We start from the raw sequence: 24,279 nt of genomic DNA on the forward strand, positions 1-24,279 counted from the left end.
CACAGAGAAGGGACAGGCTGTGGTCACCTTCCCACCTGGTGGACAGGCTGCCTGACACTGGCGCCTCTGCTCTTGCACAAACTTTAAAGTCAGGCCTGGGACTGCCCTGGTGGTCCAGCAATGAAGACCTCGCCTTCCACTGCAGGGGGTATAGGTGTGATCCTTGGTGGAGGAACTAAGATCCCTCATGCTGCACAGTGCAGCCCAAAAGTAAAATAAGCTCCTTTTAAAAGAAGTCAGGGGACTTCCCTCATGGTACAGTGGATAAGAATCTGCCTTCCAGTACAGGGCTAGTGGGTTCAGTCCCTGGTCTGAGGAAGATTCCACATTCCTCAAGCACCACAACTACTGAGAGTAGGCCCTGCTTGCCACAAACAGAGAAAGCCCGTGTGTAGCAATGACCATCCAGCGCAAGCAAAAATAAATAAATAAATAATGTTTTTAAAGTCAGGCCTAAGACAATAGAAATAAAAGAAAAAAACAAATGGGACATAGTCAAACTTATAAGCTTCTGCACAGTAAATTAAAACCATAAATAAAGCAAAAAGACAAACTACAAACTGGGAGAAAGTATTTGTAAATGATGCAACTGACAAGGGCTTACTTTCCAAAATATATAAAGAGCTCATACAATACAATACAGAGTTCAATAACAAAAAAACAAACAACCCACTCAAAATATGGGCAGGAGACCTAAATAGACATTTCTCCAAAGAGGACACACAGATGGCCAAGAGGCACAGGAAAAAGATGCTCAACATCGCTGATTATCCGAGAAATGCAAATCAGAAACACAATGAGGTATTAGCTCACACCTGGAAGAATAGCCATCGTTAAAAAAAAGGTCTGCAAATGGTGGAAATGGAAATTGGTGCAGTCACTATGGAGAACAGTATGAAGGTTCCTTATAAAACTAAAAATAGTTGGACTTTCCTGGAAGTCTAGTGGTTAAGCCTCTGTGCTTTCACTGCAGGGAAAAAACTAAAATTAGAGTTACTATATGATCTAGCATATCCCACTCCTGGGCATATATCCAGAGAAAACTAGTTCAAAAAGCCACACACCCCCCAGTGTTCATTGCAGCACTATTTACAATAGCCAGGACGTGGAAGTAACTTAAATGTCCACCAACAGATGAATGGATGAAGAAGATGTGGTGCATATATAGAATGGAAAAATGGAATAGTAGTCACAGAAAAGAAAGAAATAATGCCACTTACAGCAACATGGATGATCTAGAGATTTTCATACTGAGTGAAATGTCAGACAGAGAAAGACAAATATCACATGATATTACTTTATATATGGAATTTAAAATATGATACAAATGAAGTTATTTACAAAACAGGAACAGACTCACAGACATAGAAAACAAGCTTATGGTTACTGAAGGAAAAGGAGGGAAGGGATAGATTAGGAGTTTGGGATCAGCAATCACAAACTACTATATATAAAATAAACAACAACATCCTACTGTATAGCACAGGGAACTATATTCAATATCCTGTAATGAACCATAATGGAAAAGAATATGAAAGAGAACATATATATGAAACTGAATCACTTTGCTGTATACCACAACACTGTAAATCTATTATGTCTGTGTATTAGTTGCTCAGTCATGTCCAATGACCCTCTGAGACCCCATGAACTGTAGCCCACCAGGCTCCTCTGTCCATTGAATTCTCCAGGCAAGAATACTGGAGTGGGTTGCCATTCTCTCCTCCAAGGGATCTTCCCGACCCAGGGATCGAACCCAGGTCTTGAATTGCAGGCAGATTCTTTACAGTCTGACCCATCCAGGGAAGTCCAACTATACTTCAACTTATAAAAAAGTTGGGTCTGAGAGATGAGGAGGACCTATCCTATCGCCTCATTGAACCCTTCATTTCACTGATGAGGGAGCTCAGAGTTATCCAGATTGTTAGTGACCAAACCAGAGTGAAAACTGAGGCATCCTCTCCCTGGGTAATGGATGCTCCGTCCACCACACAGTCATGCTCTGCTGTTCCTGCAGACAGACCCCACAAAACCGGAAGACGATGAGGATTTAAAGACAATGAGGGATCGAATGGGGTGGGTGACTTTGTTCCCAAGGATTTGCTTTAAAGTTAGAAATCCCCAAAGCAAAAGAGACCCCCTCTGAGGGCTGTGTGCCAGAATCTGACAGCGTAGAAACGATAAGATCAGGCTTCCAGCTCTGAGTTTTGTTTCCCTACAGGGCTTTTGAATGGACTTCTCAATCTTCCCTCTTCCTTCCTCGCTGCCCCAGAGGAATGGGCCCAGCCCACCTTCCCTACAATCAAAGTACTACGAAAAGAAAATCCATGACCTGGGGGACTTCCCTGGTGGTCCAGTGGCTCAGACCCCTCACTGCCAGTGCAGTAGGGGCTGGGTTCAATCCCATTCCACATGCCACAACTAAGACCTGGTGCAGCCAAAATAAGTAAATATACTTCTTAAAAAAAGAAAAGAAAATCCATGACCTGGGGTGAAGGGGTGGAGATAAACTCCCAGGGGTAGAAGCGTTTCACCTGTCCGTGTCGCCTTCCTGCTCTCCACCATCGCTCTCACCCCTACTCACGGTCTGAACTTGGCCTCTGCCCCAGACACCGGCTGAGCTGGCACTCCATGTCCATCCCCGGTGGGCCACGTCCCCTTTCTGCAGCTGACAAGAGCCGGCCACTCAGATCGTGGGAGATACTGGCAGGGGACCGGCACCCCCAGACCCAGCAAATTCCCCTCTTTTGCTCCAGAATCAGTTCCAACCCCTTTATCTGGCTTTGGAGGGTGTTGACTGGGGCTCCCCGCTCCTCTAGCCCTCTCTCAGAGAAAGCAAGCCGTGAGAGCCACAGTAGGGGCTTTCAGTTACCCCCAACTTGGCAGCCAGAGGAGAAGGTGGGCCTGCAGTGGGGGTGAGGACAGGACACAATTTCCTGGGATGGGGTGGCGAGGATGCCCATGTCGGTTTGACTGAGGTTACCAGATTCTCCGCCCACTGAACCAATCTGCCTCCGCGTCTGCTGCCGCTTCCCATGCCTCTGAGTAGCTGGTGACCATGGGAGTGAGCCAGACACCTTGATCTGCATGTGTGTGCGGTGCAGTGGCACTCTGAGGACACAGAGAAGGGGGTCCCTGGCGCCCACCCAAGGGCAGGGTCCACATCAGAGAAGGGCATTGAGCTCAATTGAAAGGGCGTTTGTCCGGCATTTCTACCCATTTCCACGTGGTCCTCCCTGTCCCAGCCTGTGATCTGAGCAGGGAGCCTGTGCACCCCGAACCTCGCTGACTCCACCTTTACTCATGTGTGGATTCATGCCCTCATTCCATGCCTGGCCAGCCATGGTGCCAAGTTCTGAGGGTAACTGAGCAGCTTGCCCAGAGGAGCTCAGGAGACAAAGCCCTACACAAATGAGGTCTCATGATGGCTTGGAAGTGGTGGGGGCAGTGACTTCCCAGGTGGCACCAGTGGTAAAGAATTTGCATGTCAGTGCAGAAGACACAAGAGATGCGGGTTTGATCCCTGGGCCGGGAAGATCCCCTGGAGGAGGGCATGGAAACCCACCCCAGTATTCTTGCCTGGAGAGTCCCATGGACGGGGAGCCTGGCAAGCTATAGTCTATGGAGTTGCAAAGAGTCAGGGGGCAGTGAGAGATGTTTCATGGGACAGGAGAGCAGAGTGAGTCTGGGCGGAATAACCATGATGTTTAGAATGGATTCTCACCCTTAAGGATGGCAAAGCATTTTCACCAATAGGCCACAGAGCTGGATCCAAATGAGACCAGCCTTCCAATATGTATAGACTCATGGGATGGCAGGATGGGAGGATGTCCCCCAGTTTCCCCTAAGACATCTCCCCATGTGATGGTGAACTTACACATTTCCCCGATCCTACCCCTGCTCCCAAGCAGCTCATTCCATGTCCGCCCAGCACTTACTCTAGATATTCCTCCTTCAGCCACATTGAAATCTGTTCCTCTGTCCACTAACGAGCCTGCTGCTACCCATCAAGTAAAAGAAGGCTTACATGTGGGGATTCATGAGGACCAGACAGGGAGTGGAAGGCTGGTGGGCCCCCCGGGTCCTGGAAACAGAGCTCCATCTGTGCCCCCATCCTCACCCGGGTCATTCTGGCCCCCCAGGAATCTCATCCACATATGACTCTAATTAGCCATGACCCTGACCTCTTCCTCCGTCTGCTCATGCCCCTTGGTTCAGAGTACCGCTCGGGAAGAACAGGAGCAGCCCAGCCCAGCTTTTCTTGTGCCAGAGCACACACTGGCCAGTTTATGGATTGCCTGCCCCAAGTCAGGCCTGCCCCAACCCACCATGGTCCAATCGACTAAGGACCAAGGCTTGAAACCAGAGAGGAATCAGAGTCAGGATTCAGACACACTGGCTTCCTGCTGATGATGAGGGCAGCAGACCCACCAGAGGGTGAGGAGCATGCTTCCAAAACCTTTTGGTTAGAAAGGACTTCTCTCCTTCTGAACACTGGGAGCCAGGCTTTGTTGTGCAGTCGCTCAGTTAGGAACTTTTTTTTTTCTTTGCATGTGGAATCTCTAATTGTAGTGCACAGGCTTAGTAAGCCCGTAGCATGTAGGATCTTAGTTCCCCAACCAGGGATTGAACCCACGTCCCCTGAATTACAAGGGGGATTCTTTACCACTGGACCAGGGAAGTCCCTTGAAATTTTCTATTCAGGCGAAGCTCTATGATTTGGGACTTCCTTGTGGCACGGCCTCATAACAGAGTAACTTATCTCAGATGATAAATACCAGTTGATAGCTGCATCAGTGTCTGTGGAGAATTTCTGGGGGCTCATCTTGGTTTTTCTTCTGTGATTATTTCTGGAGCAATGTGAGTGACTGATGTTAATGATTTTTTTCTGTAGTTTTTTTTTTCTTCTTTCCCCACTGTGCCAGTAAGGACTCTGCCAAGAACCTGCCCCTTTGTGCTTTCTAAGGAGGATTTGAGATAAATGGCTCTGAAGATGGAGAAGCCAAGGCTCCGAGGAGTGAAGTGATTGTTAGAAATGTCACTTTAGCCTGGTGATGGGAGAGATGAGAGGTGTGGAGAGGCACAGCCTGGCCCAGGGTTCCTAGGAGTATCTGACTGTATTTTTCTCCTCTAGTATCATCCTCACCCTTGAATCAGAATCTAGGCTCTTCTAGCTTCTCAGAGAACTCAGGAGTGCCCTTGTCATAAGCGAAAGTCATTACTTAAGAATGTTTCTGAGAAATGTAAATAAATGTCTGGGAGGAAAGGAGAAGGCTGCTATTCGACCCCAAAACACCTCCTTGAGACCAGGCCCACGAAGGCTTATTTTTTCCACTTCTCTAGATGATTCTGCTAAGGGGCTGGCCGAACAGCAGGTCTTTGAGCAATGTGAAACATGCCCCAGGTTCCCCTGGGCCCGATCGCTCTTGTTTTAGTCCCTGCCATTAAGAAATGCTTTTAGCAAAGCATGTGTGTGACACTTAGATGGAGCAACTAGTTGCCTAGGAAACTGTCCATTTTACATGTGTTCCACTTCCTGGTGTCGTTTGGATCCAGCTGCCTCGATCGGGCTTCTTCCTTGACCTGCCTTTGACACACCCGCCCCCTCCACATTGTTAGGCCAGCTGAGTCACTCCTAACAGGGACCAACTACATAATTTCTGGGACCCAGAGCAAAATGGAAACACAGGACCCCTAGTTGAAAATCATGGAGAGTTTCAAGACAGTGACAAAAGAGCATTAAACCAGACACTGCCTTTTTCAGGGCCCCATGGGTCACAGGCCCAGGATGCTATACGAGGGGCCCTGAGTAGGCTTCCTCTGGCTCCGTAGAATTATTGGGGTCCTGGTCTGGTGACTGAGGCATGCCCCTTCCACTTTATCATAGTAGTTTTCCAAAGCATCACGCACACAATCCCCAGATTTTTAAGGCTCCCCCTGTTGACACCTGAAAAGCAGGGCTCATATAATTGTAGAAACCAGAAATGACTTAAATATGTATATACTTATTTATTTGGCTGCACCAGACCTTAGTCGCAGCACACAGGATCTTCAGCGGCATGTGGGATCTAGTTCCCTGACCAGGGTTCAAACCCCGGCCCCCTGCAGTGGGAGCACGGGACCACCAGGGAGGTCTCAGGAATGCCTTTTTGTAAACCACACTCAGTCTACTCAGAATAGAGGCGGAACATTTCTGACCTCCTTCAACCCAAAAAGAGCATCAGAAGGGGCACCCTGGGTGGAAACAAACCACCCTTCGGGCTTGTCACCTCTGGACTCTGCCCCCAGAGACTTGTAACACTCCCAGTTCTCCTCTTTGCCACTGGGACTTAACGATCTTGTCCTTAAGTCTACCCAAGAAGCCATAGCCCACAGGTTTCTCCACACCTTTTCAAGAGCAATTTGTGTTTTCAACCTTTCTCACCTCTTGGATAATGAGGTAGATGAGTTCAACACTCAGTGTGTACGTTAGCAATTCCTTTTCTTGGTCAAGAGCTCTTGACAAAGAATTGCTTTCTTTTTCAAGTGTCGAGAATTTCGCCTAGTTCCGCCTTCTAGGATTTGGTGACCAAGACTGTGTTTGGACATTTGTAGTCTTAGTCATTTGAAATGCTTTGCTCGTTTCTTCTTCTGCCCTCCCCTGGCCTCTCCATCTCCCATGCCTTGCATTGGACCATTATGGTGGCCCCTTCCTGCAGCACTCAAAACTGAGGATAGCGCCGCCACGCAGGTGTATGATGGCTCTGCCCCAAAGCACAGCGCTAATTTATGCACATTTCCAAGACCCCCTGGAGTAGGAAATGGTAACCCACCCCAGTTTTCTTGCCTGGAAAATTCCCATGGACAGAGGAGCCTGGTGGGCTACAGTGCATAGGGTGGCAGAGTCGGACACGATTGTGCAGGCATGCCTCACAGCATCTAGTTAAGCCTGACCTTTGTTGTGGTTCTGGGTCACAGCAGGTCTCTAGGGACCAGTCTGTAGCAAGTACGATATCCTTTTCTGAGCTGTCCTTCCAGAAGTACCCAGGAATTTTTCTGCCCAGGCCCCGGCCTAGCCTGGACCTTCCCAGGAACTCATGTGCCCATATTTCTGCCCTCACACAGCCTCCCATAGTCAGCCTGGATTTGTCCCCATCCGGTGGCATTTCCAGCTGCCCAAGGATTTCCTGATCATCTGATGGCCTGGGGGTTTTATTGCACACTTCCTCTCCCATACAAGTCATGTAAAGGTGTAGAATACAAGGCCTAGAATTGAGCCCCCAAAGAATTTAATTGAGACGTGAATGTGATCGGAGAAAGAGATCCTTTCATGGCTTTGTTTGTGGCTGTCTCTAAGCTGCTCCCTATCAATGACAAAATATTTGGCACCAAAGGTTTTTTATTTTGAAAGCAACCTTTTCAAAAGCTTTTGAAAGACTAAATACAATTTTCCTTCCCACTAATTTTTGTGCCCCCTCAAAGAACTGTAACAGACTAAAGAGGCATGATTGCACTTTATAGAAATCCCATTTCTTTCCCTCTAAGGGCAGCAGAACAGAAAGCTTTAGAGCCCCGGCCTTGGAATCATACGGGGTTTGGTTTTTGCCTTTGTCACTTACTAATAATGTGTCCTTGGGCAAGTTACACCATTTCCCTAAGCCTCAGTTTTCTCATCTTTAAACAAGAATAATAGTACTGACTCCATATGTTGGCTGTGGAGTTAAACAAAGCAAGGGATTTGGAATGGTAGGGCTTCAGTTAAGGATAGCTATAATTTGTTTGATAATCTTTTATTACCAGTTATATCAGTTTGTACATCCAGGGTTTACTTTTTCTGGAAAGGCATTTAGTTGGTGGTGAGTTTCTTCGCTGTTTGCACCATTAGTCATATATTTCGTTCATACAGTCTGCATGCACATTACTTCACACCTCATGTATGTAGAGGACAGTAGGAGCCAACTGCCAGTCCAGCCTGCGGGGTTTCGTAAGATGATGGTGAGAAACAGCACACCAGAAACTAACACAGTGTACCCCAGTGGCGCTGGTGAGAAAGGACCCGCCCACAGTGCAGGGGGTGCGGGAGACGCTGGTTCCATCCCTGCCTCTAGGAGATCCTTGGAGGAGGGCATGGAAACCCATCCCAGGATTCTTGCCTGAAGAATATCATGGACAGAGGAACCTGGTGGGCTACAGTCCATGGGGTCGCAAAGGGTCAGACACAACTGAGGCGACTTACTCTGCACACTTACCAGTCCCTCAAGGAACTGATTCACCTTCTTTCCAAACAAGTCTGTGGCAGAAATAGCTCAAAACTCTTCCCTTCGCAGTTTCTTAAGACTCTCTTATATTAAAAGAACTAGCTACTTTGAGGACATCCCCTTCTCCAGCATATAAGGTCACATTTCATCCACATCTTGGGACTTTCCTGGTGGCTCAGATGGTAAAGAATCTACCTGCCAAAGCAGGAGACTCGGGTTCGATCTCTGGGTTGGGAGGATCCCCTGGAGAAGGAAATGGCAACCCACTCCAGTATCCTTGCCTGGAAAATCCCATGGACAGAGGAGTCTGGTGGGTTGTAGATCACTGGGTTGCAAAGAGGCACACACGACTGAGTATGCCTGCATGTATTTTGAAAAATCTTAAATAAAGGCCCAACCAATCTCTTTGATTCACGGGGTCTAGTTTTAAAGTAGGTCTAGAATATGCTGATCCATTCTGAGGGTGATGTGAAGTGGGAAAGAAAGTTCAAATCTATTCAATACCTGAAAAATATTTTACACTAGCATCATTGTCAGAAGATGCTCCCTCTGAATCTCCACCTAAAGCCTTTCCACAATTTAAAAGAAATCATTTTATGGATTTGGAGTATAGAATCCAGAAAGAAAAAATTCTTTTCCCCGCTTCATGTCTTACTTGCAGCTGACCAGTCACATCCCCTGGGTTTCTTTTCAATGAAAATACTTCTTAGAACTGTAAGAAGACTTAGAAATCACATGGCTGTATTCCCTTCATTCATTGTCTTCTTTCACTGCCAAGTTCACTCTTTCAAAAGCTCAGCAGTGCCTTCTTGGCCATTCCAATGTGGGCTTAGACCAGGGGGTCAGAGCACCATTTTCACAGAAAGTGATGTGACACTCCATGCTGGGCGCCGCCACATGGACGAGCTGGGTAGCGAGAAGACAGACATGGGAACAAAGACCCATCCAGCCGTTGTCCTCATAGACGTGCCTCGTTTGTACCCCATGAAAAGATGAAAACCCCACACACAACCTTACAAATCAGAGTGCTACAAATCCACAAGTAGTGCACTTGCGCTTTTAATATTGGGTTGGCCAAAAGGTTTGTTCGGGTTTTCCATAACAACCTACAGAAAACTCTGAATGAACTTTAAAAAAAAAAAAAAAAACTGCAAATTTTTTTTTTATTTTGTACTGGGGTGGAATGTAAAAAAGAAATGATACAAATAAACTTATTTACAAAACAGAAAGACACCTACAGACTTAGAGAATGAATTTATGGTTGCTAGGGGGAAGGATGAGGGGAAGAGATAGTTAGGGAGTTTGGGAAGGTCATATACTTCCTACTATACACACACATATAGGTCATATACACACTACTATATTCAAAATGGATAACCAACAAGGACCTATTGCAGAACAAATGGAACTCTGTTCAATGTTATGTGGCAGCCTGGATGGGGGGCGAGTTTGGAGGAAAATGGATACATGTGCGTTCAGTCCCTCTGCTGTTCACCAGAATGAACTTTTTGGCCAACCCAATAGTTATTATATTTCATATACTACGTCTTAATTGTCCTTTGTAATTTAACCCTCTATCAGAAGAATTGTTGACATTTTGTATAATCCACTTGTTCTGATAGCCCTTCAAGGAAGGAGGTCATTAAGATCATCCCTTCCATTTTGTACGTGGAGTAACTGAGACCCAGAAAGAACCAGCCATTTGGCTCAAAAGCTCCACCTCCCCATCCGCCCTTCTCCACTCCAGCGCTTTTCCTCCAGGCCTTGATACCTTCCAGGGCCCGTGCACAGGACACGCCGCATTGTCAGAATGCCCCAGCTGTAGGTTCCTGGGGCCCCACCCCTCCTCAGCACCCCCTCGCTGGGTCGCCTGACCAAGGGGCCACCACCTCAGTGGGGGCCAAATCTCTGGTAAAACCACAACTCCCCCCAAAGCCTGAGCCACAGCCCAGCCGCTCACCCCCATCTGGGCTCGGTCACCCAGAGCAAGTGCGAAAACACCACCTTTGCAGGCCGGAATCCGCAAGAAATTGGAAACCTGCTGTCCGTTCCATTCCCACTTCTCTTTTCATGTTTGCTGTTATTTTTTAACACTTTTTTTTTTCTTCATAAAAGCACTATCCTCTTCCCCAGAGCTTGCCTGTAGCGAAGGCATGGTCTGTACAACTGCAATTATTTCAGAGAACAGATGGAGTGAGGAGCAGAAAGTCTGTTAATAGTAATAGAAATGCTACATGTTAACCTGGACAGCACACGATGACAGTCCCATGACTACCCGTTCTGTTCCCACCAGCTGGGCCACCAAAGTAGGAATGAGATATTCACAAACACAGCCATCAGCCACGTAGCCACCTAAAGTTAGAACTCGAATTCCTTCACACCAGGGGCTTTGGCGACGGTAGCGGCTCTGGCCGAGAGCAGGGGAGGCCAAGCCCCCACTCCGCGCCAGGCAGAGCGTGATTGGCCCCGTTTAGCTTCAACTGCCCAGGCTTCCTGGGTCAGCCGAGGTCCAGGCCCAGCTTTCAGGCAAACACTGAACTCTCTGGTCTCACCCACGAGCCAATCTAACCAGCCCTTTACTTCAGTCTCTTGGACGGAAACATTGAGTCCAGCTGAGCTGATCTTGACTTCCTAGGGGGCAGTGGGTGAGTGGGAGGCCTGACTCCCCAGGCAGAGGCCGGAAAGACAAAGGCAATGCTCTATGGCAAGCAATACAGCATCGGGGCCAGCAGTACAAAGGGCTTGTCCGTCTCTGGGACAAGAAACCTCTTCTCCCTTCTAGAACATGGAAAATAAACCAATGTCTTATCCCTTCAGAGGAAATGGGTCAATTTGTTTCAACCAATATTTCTTAAGCACCTCCTGTATGTGCAAAAACATATGCCAGGCGCTTCAGGAACAACAAAGAAATCATAGTCCCCACCTTCAAGAAAATCATGCTCTGAGGGACTTCCCTGGTGATCCGGTGGTAAGAATCTGCCTTAAGAATCTGCCAAGGGGATGTGCCTTCGATCCCTGGTCAGGGAACAAAGACCCCACATGTCTCTGGGCAACTGAGCCCACGTGCTGCAACTAAGACCTGATGCAGCCAAAAATAAAACTAAATAATTATTTTTAAAACAAGAAAAAGAAAATCATACTCTAATAAGAAAGACTAAGAGATTTCTGCCTGAGTATAACTAGATACACAACAGATGTTGACAAGCACCTCACTAAGGTACAAACAAAATATGTCCTCGGGGTTCAAATAGGAAGGACATCATCTCGGTTCAAGAGGTTCAGAAGTCTTCACAGAGGAGTTAGGTAGTATTTGAGGTATGTCTTGAAGAAAAGAAAGGATTTTCCAATGAGCAGAGAGACTGGTGGCAAAGAATTTGCCTGTCAAGCAGGAGACACTGTTCAATCCCTGGGTCAGGAAGACGCCCTGGAGAAGCAAATGGCAACCCCGCTCCAGTATTCTTGCCTGGAGAATTCCATGGACAGAGGAGCCTGGTGGGCTACAGTCCATGGCATTGCAAAAGAATTCGACACGACTGAGCAACTAAACAACAACAGAGAGAACAGTACAGATAAAGGTACAAAAGTAGGGAAGGGGAATCACATGGGAGATGGGGAATATGCCCGGTTTGTGTACCCATGTCTGGCCATGGTGGGGTCAGCGGGGCAGGATGACTGACAGCAAGCCATCAAAGGTCTGATGCCAGGGTGTGGAGTTTGTGTTGAAGTCATAAGTCCGTGGCAAGCTGTTCTTTAGACAGATGTGTGCTGGCCAGAGCCAGCTCTGTGCTCCTCCTTCCAGTCTCACGTTGGCAGCTTGGATGGGCCATGGTGTGAATATTTACCATGGAAATGGGCAAGAGCCGCAAGCCAGGGCTTGTTTTTGTTTGGCTGTTTGTTTGTTTTCCAAAGAACTGGTCTACCAAGTCAGCACTGGCTTACTCTAGTACAAGCCAGCAGCGCATGAGTAGGAGGGGAGACAGAGAGGGAAGAGGGCCCATTAGGAGGCAAGAAGAGCTCATTTCAGGGACTTCGCTTGTGGCCAAGTAACTCCGTACTTCAAGTGCAGGGGGCATGGGGTCAGGCATCTAGGATCCCACATGGCTGGGGTGGCTAAAAAAATCAATCAGTCAATCAAATCCTTGCCTCATTGAGCCTTTGCAAAAAAAAAAAAAAAAAGCTAGTTCAGACCTTACCCAAGGGTGTCAGAGAGAAGGAGGAAAAGTGAGCCTGGGTTCTATAGAGAACCAAGGTTAGAAATCAGAAAGAAGGGGGCATGGTCGGAGAGGGAAGAGGCAAAAGATGATTCATCTTTTTCATTTGGTGGCTGACAAAATGTCAGGGCCATTCATAGAGAAACAGGCAAGTCAGAGGAGGAACTGGTGAGCAGGATGGAGGTGAATGTAGCTTTGGAGGTGAATATGGTCGTCCGGGAACCAATCTGATTGAATAAACGAGCCACCTGCTCTGTATTGCTCATGAGCCCTCCTTCTCCTTTCCCTCCGTTCAGTTCCCTTCTCTCCCTCCCACCCTCCCTCCCAGGCAGCTCAGATAATATCTCAATTCATCACTCAACAGGCAGGGATCTCTCTTCCTGCTTCGGCTGTGTGAGGCTTTGAGATGTAAATAAGTCCCTCAGCTTTACGAAGACAGAAAAGTAGCAGTGGGCCACAGTAGGGGCTTTGGTCAATGGGTAGAGCACAGTGAACTTGCCAGGATTTGAACTCACCGCTCGGCACAGCGCCAGCATCCCACGAGCCTCCCCTCCCCCAGCCATGGTGAGCGGGCAGATGCTGTGGAGGGACTGCCATCCCCAGAGGACTGGGCAGCACAGTGGCAGAAGGCAGTTGATTCAGAGATGCCGGAACACATTGCCAACAAGCACATCTTTGTAGTATGTATGTTTTAAATTACACAAGCGTCCAGAGACCTAGGTGCAGAGGAATCTGCAACATGCAAACAAATACCGTATTGTTATGAATAAAAATCAATGTCAAATCCATCCCTCTTCCTCCAGACCTGTGCCTGCCCTTCTGCACAGGGAAAAGAGGGTAGAATTGGGAGGCAAGGGAGATGGTTTTAAATCCCAGAGAAACCATTCCATGGCTCACAATGACTGGCATTTATTGGTCGCTTAATTTGTGCCAGGTGCTATTCTGAGCCATTTAACTCATTTAATGTGCATAGCAATCCAAGAGAAAATCACTGTGATTATTGCGATCTCTCTTTTAGAGATAATAAATATGAAGCCCAGAGAGTTTAGGCAACCTGCCCAAGGCCACACAGCCATGAGTAGAATTCACATGGCTAAAACATATTTCCTCAGACAGATGCGCTTAATCCTTCTGAACTTCATTTTTCCATCTGTAGACTCAGAATAATAATCTCTATTTAGCAGATGTTCCCTCCAGTGGCTCCTGGTTCCTAGTCACTTGACTCTGGCTATAGCAAATTATGGCCTTAACCATCTGTATGCATGCTAAACCACTTCAGTCGTATCTGACTCTTGGCCACCCCATGGACTGTAGCCCACCAGGCTCCTCTGTCCATGGGATTCTCTAAGAAAGAATACTGGAATGAGTTGCCAGGCCCTCCTCCAGGGGATCTTCCCTACTCAGGGATCAAACCTGTGTCTCTTACATCTCTAGCATTGTCAGGCAGGTTCTTTACTGCTAGTGCCCCCTGGCAAGCCCATGGTCTTAACCGAAAGAAAGAAAGTGAAGTCACTCAGTCATGTCCGACTCTTTGTGACTCCATGAACTGTAGCCCACCAGGCTCCTTCATCCATGGAATTTTCCAGGCAAGAGTACTGGAGTGGGTTGCCATTTCCTTCTCCAGGGGATCTTCCCGACCCAGGGATCAAACTCGGGTCTCCCGCATTGCAGGCAGACTCTTTACCACCTGAGCTACTTGGACCCATATCACCCGCCACCTCCCATCTCCACATCCGGCTGCTGTAATCCATCCTTTCTTTTCCGTCACTGACTACCGCCTTCTCTGTGAAGACTGACCTCCTCTCCGCCACCCACTGGGCCTTGACATGCTTGGGTCCCTGTTCTCTGTTCTCAGAGCCCTCTGTGTGTGTATCTCAGCCTGTCATGGTGTACTGTACTTGTTTACATGTCTGTCTCTCATGGTGTTTTGTGAACCATCCAAGGGCATCTCTGTAGACTCAGTGTGGGTGCAGCCCCAGGTAGCTGAGGAAACAGGGCCCTTCAGCCTGAACAAAAGGTCATTGTGAGACTGTGATCCTTGCCTTCAAATGTCTGAAGGGCGGCCATGTACAAGAAAGACAGGACTCAAAAAAAAAAAAAAAAAAAAGAAGGACAGGACTCATTTTATGCCAGAAAGAAGAATAGCTGTGAGTTTCAAGGGCAGTTTTTGGCTCCATGAGGCATAGCCCTTTCTAACAATCTGAGCTGTACTTGAATGAGTTGCATCCCCTCCTACCCGGGGAGTGAGGGACACCCACTGCTGGGAGCACCATGGAGTTGTTAGGTGTTTGCTGGCTAGATTTGCTTAAGGAAACTTGGCCCATTTCCTGCTGCATTCCAGGGTTCTGTAATCTGTCCCATTCCCAGGCAAACTTAGTCCCTTTGGGAACACAAAAACAGGGAGAGTTAGAAGGAACAGTTGTCTCTGTATGCACTAGTGTCCCCGTCCAAAGCTAGATATGTGGAGAGCTAAGCCTCTCTATCTCCAGACAGCTGGAGACAGGCCTTGAGGAAGCAGTCTTGTGGCTATCAAGGTAACTGCCACTCCAGGGACCATTGAGAACAAACTCTGAGAGCATTTGTCCACAGTAACGAAACTTGACCCATAGACATTGCTTCATGGTCTTAAAAATACTTTCATACCTTTAACTCATTTTATTTTTAGAATAACCCTGTGGTGTGGGACACATATCATTGCCATTTTGCAGATCCATAAACTGCACCTTGGTGTGCATAAATGACTTACCACCAAACACACAGCATGTATAAGCAACAACTGGGGCTACAATCTTTGTCCTCTATCATTTACTTGAGTAATCTTTTCACAACATTAGGATGCCTCTCTGAAATTCAGCCTCTGACACTCACTTACCAAAACCAGCACCAACAACTGATGTGCATGTCAGATAGGAATGTGTTTAGGTACAAGGAAGAAAAATACGTACCACATGAACTTACAGGGTTTATTTGTTTTGTGCAACAAGAAGTCTAGGGGTTGGCAATCGTGGGCTGATTCAGCAGCTCAGGGACCCAAGTTCTTTCTGACTCTCGACTTTGTCATCTTGAGCCTATAGGTTGAAGTAACCTCATGCTTGTCCCCTCTTGGCCACAGAACAGCTGCTATACATCCAACATCACATCTACATTCCAGGCAGGAAGAAGGAAAGGGGAAAAGACAACAAGGGTCTTCTCTTAGTAAGCCTTTGCCTTTTTTTCAGGAAGAGATCCCTTTCCAGGGGCTTTCTTCTACCTCTTCCTGGCCAGCACAGGCTCCTTTGGTGCAGGAGCAGCTAAGGGATCCAGTATCACAGCTTTCCAGCCTCTGTAGTAGAGGGGGCAAGGAAGAAGGACAGCTGATCCACAATGACCGCACAGTACCTCCTCCCAAATGTGTGCCTTCAAAGCATGGCATGGATCCCAGCTCCCAGGCGCATGTGCCCCTGTCCACACAGTCCGGGAAGGGTCTTTGTCAGCACCTCTGGACAGAAATGTTGTTCTTCTGGATGCCAGCCTGAAATGTGAGTTGGTCCTCGGGGATGAAAGGCTTTAGGCTCAAGGGGCAACTCCCGGCCTGCATCCCGGTGAGCCCATCAGCCCTGGCGAGGAACAGCTGTTACTCTCAACCTCCCCCAGGAAGAAGGCTCTTAACTAGATTTCCCATACAGAACTGTGTGGAGGAGGTTCAAACACAACCAACCCACCATAGGCTAAATTTGTACTCCAACCAACCTCATAATGAATAGTAGGAGACTCGTGTTTGTGACTTCAGCTTCTCGATTCGGCACTCCAGCCCCTCAATCTCCAGGGCCCCAGGCACCAGGGACCCCAGCCAGGATCAGGGGAGCCCGCCCTCTGTGCAGAGAGGGCACGTGGCCTTCCTTGAGAGAACTAAGGAGCAGGAGGAAAATCTGGGTTTCTTTCAGCCAGTGGCTGATTTGGTCAAGGACTTGGGGGATCCAGATTTCAGGGCTGTGGTTCTCACCCCTAACTCTACATGAGTGTCACCTGGGAAACTTCTACGTCGATGCTAATGCCGGGGCCTCCCTCCCTCAGGCCAAGGGTCCACCTTGGCAGTTTGGGAAATCTCCCTTGGGGAGTCTGATATCCAGGCAGGGGTAAGGAGTACTGCTTTGGAGAGGACAGCTCTCCATTCAACTTGACTGTGAACCCTTAACCTTATCAGGTTAGCTCAGTCCCTCATTCTAGGACAAGTGAGGGCTGTGGGCCACAAACCACAGACATAATGAATGAAAGTCACTCAGTTGTGTCCGACTCTTTCCAGCCCCATGGAATAGTCCGTGGAATTCTCCAGGCCAGAAGACTGGAATGGGTAGCAGTTCCCTTCTCCAGGGGATCTTTCCAACCCAGGGATAGAACCCAGGTCTCCTGCATGGCAGGCAGATTCTTTACCTTCAGAGCCACCAGGGAAGCCCGAAGCCACAGACATAATCATATCAGAAAATGAGAAAAATGCAATGCTAGCTACTCCCCAGTTTCCTATAGTCTTCCGATGGGCTTGGTGGATGTCTGAGTCACAAGGAGTCAAGGCCCCACTCTGAAACGCACCTGGGGTTTGTCAGTTTGTTTGCTGAATATTAATTTATTTACTTGGTTGTGCCAGGTCTTAGCTGCCTAATGCAGACTCTTTAGCTGCAGCTTTTGGGATTTTTTTAAATATATATATTTATTTATTCATTTGGCTGCCCCAGATCTTAGCTGCAGCACGTAGGACCTTTGATCTTCGTTGAGGCATTCGAGATTTATTTATTTTGGTTACAGCATGCAGGATCTTTGTTGTGGCGTGTGGGATCCAGTTCCCCAAGCAGGGACTGAATCCGAGACCCCCAGTGCTGGGAGTGCAGAGTCTTAGCCACTGGGCCACCAGGGAAGTCCCCTGGGGTTTGTTTTCATTGGCTAAGATAAGATACGCAGATGGAAACAGTGGTCATGAAGGAAGCAGGTTATACTCACAGACCCCTACAGACGGGAGTCACGGCACCCCACACAGGGCCTCAGGGGGAGGCCTAAGGTCCAGCAGGAGGCAGAGGGAACAAGGAGAGAGCATGGCTGAGAATCCTTATAGTGATTTTTGTGGCCAAAAAAAAATTGACGAGGGAGGTTAAGCAGGGTAGACATGCTTGGGATTGGCTGGTTTGGATAATTCTGGTCGGCCCTGAAGCAGAGGAGCTGCCCCTGGTTGTCTGGAAGCTGACCCCCAGCTGAGTAAGCCTGAAGGATACTGGCTCAGCCCAGTAAAGGGGAGGATGCGGGCTCTGAATTAGTAGATTTGCACTTGAAGAGCCTGCCCTCAGGTCTGTGTGTGCTGTCTCTGGGAACTGACAGCCTCTCCGGGGACAGCAAGTCCCCAGAGGTCAAACCATCAGGAAATAATAGATGTGATTAATATCCGCTCCACCTTCGTGGCACTTCTAGGGCTCAGGACTGTCTACTGAAATCCTATCATATTCTGTCCAAAGAATACTTTCCTATCCTCTTCTCTGGGAAGGGCAGGCACACACAGATTCCTCAAATGGCAAGGGGGAAGAGGGGTGCAGAGCACCCCTGCACATCAGGAATGCCCCTCTGCATGGGCATCTCTGACTTCCAGAAGGTATGGCACGCTGGCCTGCCTCTGGGAATGAGCACTCTTGTGCCATGCTGTGTCCCGTCGCTCGCAAGAATCAGCCTAATCAGGCCTCATTGGATGGCGCGGTACCCACAAGGAGCCACCCTCACCCCCCCCCGCCTGTCTCTAAGTCACCCCTACACCCCCATCCACAAGCCTCCTTGGCATATAGGACCTTGCCCGTCTGCACTGTCAACCCGCTCCGGCCCCCTCCACTGCCCCGCTAGTTCTCTGTCCCCCAGCCTTGGGGACCCCGTGCTCAGACACAGAACGACTTGCTGTTGCCTCTCATGCCTCCGTGGCTTTGTACACGCTGCCCCCTTTGCCTGGTGTGGCCTTCCGTCCTGGGCAGACTTCCACTCATCAGGCGCCAGCGCAGAGGCGCCATTCTCTGTGAGGCTTTATTCAGTCACCCCAGGGCAGAGTTGATAACCTCCTCAAGTTTGCTTCTGCAGGCCCAGCAGTATGTCTGCTGAGAGCCCCAAGGGTGCTCAGATTCTCTGCATGTATATCTAGCTCCCCACTAGGCTACTCTCCTCAAAGGCAGTGGCCACGTCTGTCTCATCTCTTACCCTCAGCAGCCCCTCTCATGGTGCTTAATGCATGATAAAGGGCTTAGTCAGTGCTTGTGGAATGAATGAATGAATGAATGAATGGGTGAACAACTGAACCCCTTGGGCCAAGTGCAATCATTATTTCAATTACTCATTTGAAGATATTTATTGAGTGTCTTCTATGTGCAGGACGCTATAATCTATGCAGGTATAGAGGTAAGCAGAAACAGACACAATCCACACACTCAAGAAGGTCTTAGTCTCGTGGGGAAGTGAAGTGTCATGTCTGACTTTTTGCAACCCCATGGACTGTAGCCCGCCAGGCACCTCTGTCCACGGGATTCTCCAGGAAAGAATAGTGGAATGGGTTGCCATTCCCTTTTCCAAGTCTTGTGGGGACGCAAATGTGGCAACAGGGAGCAAGGACAACTCCTGGGGTTTAAGGGGCATGAGAGAACACATGCCAACACAGGAGGCCGCTGAGGGGAAGAGGCCCTGAGGGGAAAGGCAGGCCAAGGCGAGAAAGTAGAGCAACTTACGGAGAGACAGGATGACGTAGCTTGTTATTCAGCGGCATTTCCAGAGGGCACAGTGGAAGGGTTTGGAGGTGGAGGGAGAACAGAGGAACTCTTTTCCTTGACTCCAAGGAAAAGAGAAAAGAGCATCTGGGACGTGATGATGTGGTGAGGATCAAGGACTGGGAAGGAGATAGTGGGGAGGGCGTGGTCTTTGAAAAGATCTGGATGGCAGGCAGGGAGATTAGAGCTCAACAGTTTCCCTGAAGGAGGCCAGTGGAGCGGTGGCCTGAGAGCCTGGGGGTGTGGTATCCATGGGTGCTGTCTGCTCACCTGAGTTCATGGCTATCCCTGTGGTTGATATTTCCCTACTGGAATAATCAGAGTCATGGTGAGCTACAGGAAGAAGACAGCCCCAAGTACAAATGATAGTGAGGGCAGAAGCCAGTGGTTCCAAGGATGAGGCAAATCCAGCTCTGGCCACCTTCTTTCCTTCCTTTCCATTCTCCCCACCACTCACATTTTCCATAACTCTTGATTGGGATACAACCATTAAAATCCCTTCTAGAACAATAAGAAGATAAATTTTAAAGGGGCAAAAGATTTATGCAGTCATTTCACCAAAGAAGGCATACAGATAGTCAATTAAGACATGAAAAGATGCCCGACATCGCTAGTCAGGTAAAGAATCTGACTTTGATTCAGGAGACCCATGTTTGATCCCTGGGTCAGGAAGATCCCCTGGAGAAGGTCATGGTTACCCACTTCAGTATTCTTGGCTGGAGGATTCTGTGGACAGAGGAACCTGGCAGGCTCTAGTCTATGGAGTTTCAAAGCTGACCATGACTGCACGACTAACACACTGTCATTAGGGAACAAAAAACTCAATGCCATGCTACTTTACACTTGCTAGAATGGCTAAAACCAGACAGACGGGTGATAACAAGTGTTGGTAAGGATGTGGAGAAATTAAAACCTTTATACACTCCTGGTGGAATTGCAAAATGGTGAGACCAATTCGGAAAACAGTTTGGCAAGTTTTTTTTTTTAATATTAAACATAAATTTACCATATGTCCTAGCGATTCCATTGTAGGTATTTTCCCAAGAGAGCTGAAAACAAATACCACACAAAGACCTGCAGCAAATGTTCATATCAGCTTGATTCATAATAGTCCCAAAGTAGAAACGACCCAAATGTCCGCAAAGTGGATAAACGAAATGCATACCAATACACACTCAATGGAATACTGTTTGGCAATTAAAAGGGATAACCTGTTGATATATGCTACATGCAAAAATGTTATGCTGAGTGAAAAAAGCCAGGCACAAAAGATCACATATTCTATGATTCCACTTATCCAAAATGTCCAAGAAAGGCAAAAAGGAGATTATAGGGACAGGAAATGGATTGGAGGTTGGCTGAAGATAGAGGAAGAAACAGGTAGTGATTGCAAACGGCACCGGGATTGTTTGGGGGGGTGATGAAAATGTTCTAAATTTAGTGATGATTGCACCACTCTATTAATTTACTAAAAATTGTTGAAATGTATACTTTAAAGGGGTGAAGTTTGTGTTAGGAAAATTATGCTTCAATACAGCCGTGTAAAAACCTCACTTGGACAAGCACAGATCTAATGCTGCTTCTATGTTGTCATCATCACATCAAAGCATGTGATCTGTTGACAAGGCTCCTGGTGTCTCTCTTCAGAGCCCAGGACGCTGGTCTGCCCTGCACCTAACTGACCTCCATATATGCATTGAGGATTCCCTGAGCTCTCCCTACTGTAAAGACAAAGCCATACCTTTCTACCTCTCAGCCAGATAGAGGGAGATGAGAACTAACATCTCTAAGATAATACTATGTGATTACTATACATTTCATTTGATTTTATCTTTTTAGTTTATTTTTAGCAGGTAATACATTCACATGGCTTAAAAATCGAAATGAAAGAATAGGCACATAAGAGAGATTTCCATCCTACCTCTGTTCCATCCACCCATATCCCACCACCACCCACATCTTTTTTTTTTTTAATCTTTCCAGAGTTTGTTTATGCAAATACAAACCAATGTGAAGAAATAGTTTATTTTTTCTTTCTTATGTAAAAGTAAGGTGCTAGATTAAACTGTTCTGCACCTTGCTTTTTGCACTCATTTATCTTGGAGAGTCTTTCAGATCAAATCTGAGAGGTCTTCATTGTTTTTCCCAGCTATAAAGTATTCCATTGTGAGTGTGTATCAGTGTTTATTAACCAATCCCCAACTGATGGATGCCTGCATCATTTCCAACTTTTGCTATTATAAACATGGCTGCAATGAATACCTTCTACAAAAGTCACTTCATAAATGTGCAAGCTATCTTTTGGGGAAAATATTACAGAAATGGGGTTGCTGAGTCAAAGGATAAATTGGCCCCATTTTTGCATTCCCATGGCAATGTAGGGAGCTTTCCCACAGCCTTTCCAGCAGAGTGTATTGTCCAGGTCTGGGATTTGCAGAATGCTTGATAGGGGTGTTGATTCCATCCTGCTTTCCTCAAGTGGGATTACTTTCTATTTTATTTTATTTTGGCTGGATTACACAGCTTGTGGGATCTTATTTCCCTGACAAGGGATCAAACTGGAGCCCCTGGCAGGAAAAGTACCAAGTCTTAACCCCTGGACCTCCAGGTAATTCCCTTTCTGTTTTAATTTAAAATTTTATCTCTTTTTTTTTTTGTGGTAAGAACATGAGATCTACCCTCTGAACAGATTTTGAAGTGTACAATACAGTGTCATCAACCACAGGCACAGACCTGTACAATGGATCCCTAGCACTTATTCATCTCATGTAATTCATACTTCGCACCTATTGAACAGCAGCCCCCAGTTTCCCACTTCCCTCTGCCCCTGGCCACCACCTTTCTGCTTTCTGCTTCTATGACCTTGTGTAGACTGAAGGCTTCCCAGGTGGTGCTAATGGTAAAGAAGCCACCTGCCAATGAGGAGATGTAAAGAGACATGGGTTTGATCCATGGGTCAGGAGGATCCCCTGGAGGAAGGCATGGCAACCCACTCCAGTATTCTTGCCTGGAGAATCCCCATGGACAGAGGAGCCTGGCAGGCTACAGTCCATGGGATCACAAAGAGTCAGATATGACAGAAACGATTCAGCACACACACACACACACACACACACAGCCTTACTGCATACCTATGGTATACTCAATTTCTCACCTCCCCAAATGACTACTTCACAGCTTCTCTGTTCCCAAACTTTCTATAATCCCTCTTCACTGGTGACCTTGCCTCTAATTCCCTGAGAAAATAAGAGTAATCAGAATCCAATGCCCTCATTCCTCACCACATCTCTCATGCCCTAACATCTGAACCTGTATCATCCACCAATCAAAGTCTAGGCCCTCCACTTTTGCTCTGGATCTTGTCCCCTCCCACCTTCCCAGAGTCTTGGCTCTTGCAATAAACCCCTTTCTTCTCTCTGACATCTATGCCTCCCTTGCCACTGGATCACTTCCATTAGCCTGCAGACACGCCTCACTGTCATTCTCCTCTTTAAAAATTTAAAAAGAAATAAATCTCTTGACTCTTCCTTCCCATCTAGTAACAGCTGCTCTGCATCTCAGCTGTCCTTCACATTATAGTTTCTCTTTTTATCATCTTTAATAACTATCTTCAGTTCCTCACCACCTGTTCCAATCAAACATCGTCCTTTCTACTCCACTGACACTGGTCTTGCCAAGATAACAGAGATCTCCATGTTGTCAAATCACATTGCCACATCTGTGTCCTTGTCTTGCTCTGCCTTTCAGCAGCATTCGACACAGCTGATCAACTCCTCCTCCTCGACACATTTTCTGTGTCAGCTTTCATGATGCCTTCATTTCAGGTGGTTCCTTGTCTCCCTGGCTGGAGTCTCCTTTGCTAGAGACTCCTCTCCCCTTGGTGTTAGTGTGTTCTAGAGTTCACTCGTGAGACCTCTTTTCTTCCCCAAGTCTAATGTCTCTACGAATCATCTCATTATTCTATGATGAATTTAAGGGCCATCATCAGTCCTTGTGATTCAATGACTTCAAAATTCATGTATCCATCCTGATCTCTCCTCCAAACTCCTAACTCTGACTTAGATACTTGTTTGACTTCAAGAGGCATTTCAAAGGTAACATGTCCAAAACAGAACCCTCAGGATCCCCCTTCAAACAGTTTCTTCTGCAAGTCTTCTCCATGGCCTTAAATGACTCCGTTCATCCAGTTGCCCAAGCCAAAACCCCGAGTCCTCCTCCATTTCTCTTTCCCTACCCGCTCCTCCCTGCCCTACCGTCCAGTCCACCAGCAAGACCCACTGATGCTCCCTAAAAATACTTCCGCAGTCCACCTACTGGCTTTTGTCTCCATTGCTACCATTCTAGTCCATAAGCCATCATTCTGCCATTAACCACTGCAGTAGCCTCCTGTATGGCTTCCTGCCGACCATTCACTCTCCATCCAGCCACCAGGACTACTTTTAACAGCGTAAACCAGAGCATATTACTGTCTTGGCTAAAAAATACCCTCCAGTGGTTCTGCATTGCACTTGGAATAAAACCCCTGCCTCACCCAAGTCTGCAAAGCTTTCTGTGGCCAGAACCCCATCCACCTGTCTGGCCCCGTCCACTCTTCTGGCTTGCCTCTAGCCACGTGGCACTTTTTCTGTTGCTCAAACCCTCACTCATTCCCACCTGAAGGCCTTTGAGCGGTTGTTTCCCCTTCTTAGAAAGCTTACCCCCCATGCTCATGCTCAGTTGCTCAGTCATGCCCAGCGCTCTGCAGGGTCAAGCAATGCATGCATGCACAGGGGCCCCCGGTGAGAAGAGGGGCAGGCATGTCGTTGTTGTTGTTTAGTTGCTAAGTCATGTCTGACCCTTTCCTGACCCCGTGGACCGTAGCCCACCAGATTCCTCTGTCTATGGGATTTCCAGACAACAATACTGGAGTGAGTTGCCATTTCCTTCTCCGGAGGATCTTCCCAACCCAGGGACCAAACCTGTGTCTGCTATATTGGCAGGCGGATTCTTTATCACTGAGCCACCAGGGAAGCTCTTACTCCCTCCAACTCCTCTCTATTTTATTTTATGCATAGCACTAATCCCATGTTGGCA

At 47.5% G+C, this 24,279-nt stretch overlaps 1 protein-coding gene across 1 annotated transcript in view; it reads left to right on the forward strand.

Annotated features, from left to right (window-relative positions):
• The window catches only part of PEBP4 (phosphatidylethanolamine binding protein 4), a 218,112-nt gene that overhangs the window by 80,908 nt on the left and 112,925 nt on the right, over positions 1-24,279 (forward strand). The gene's annotated exons all lie outside the window — the stretch shown is intronic.

Source organism: Dama dama, chromosome 16 (assembly GCF_033118175.1).
Source record: "Dama dama isolate Ldn47 chromosome 16, ASM3311817v1, whole genome shotgun sequence".
NCBI lineage: Eukaryota > Metazoa > Chordata > Mammalia > Artiodactyla > Cervidae > Dama > Dama dama.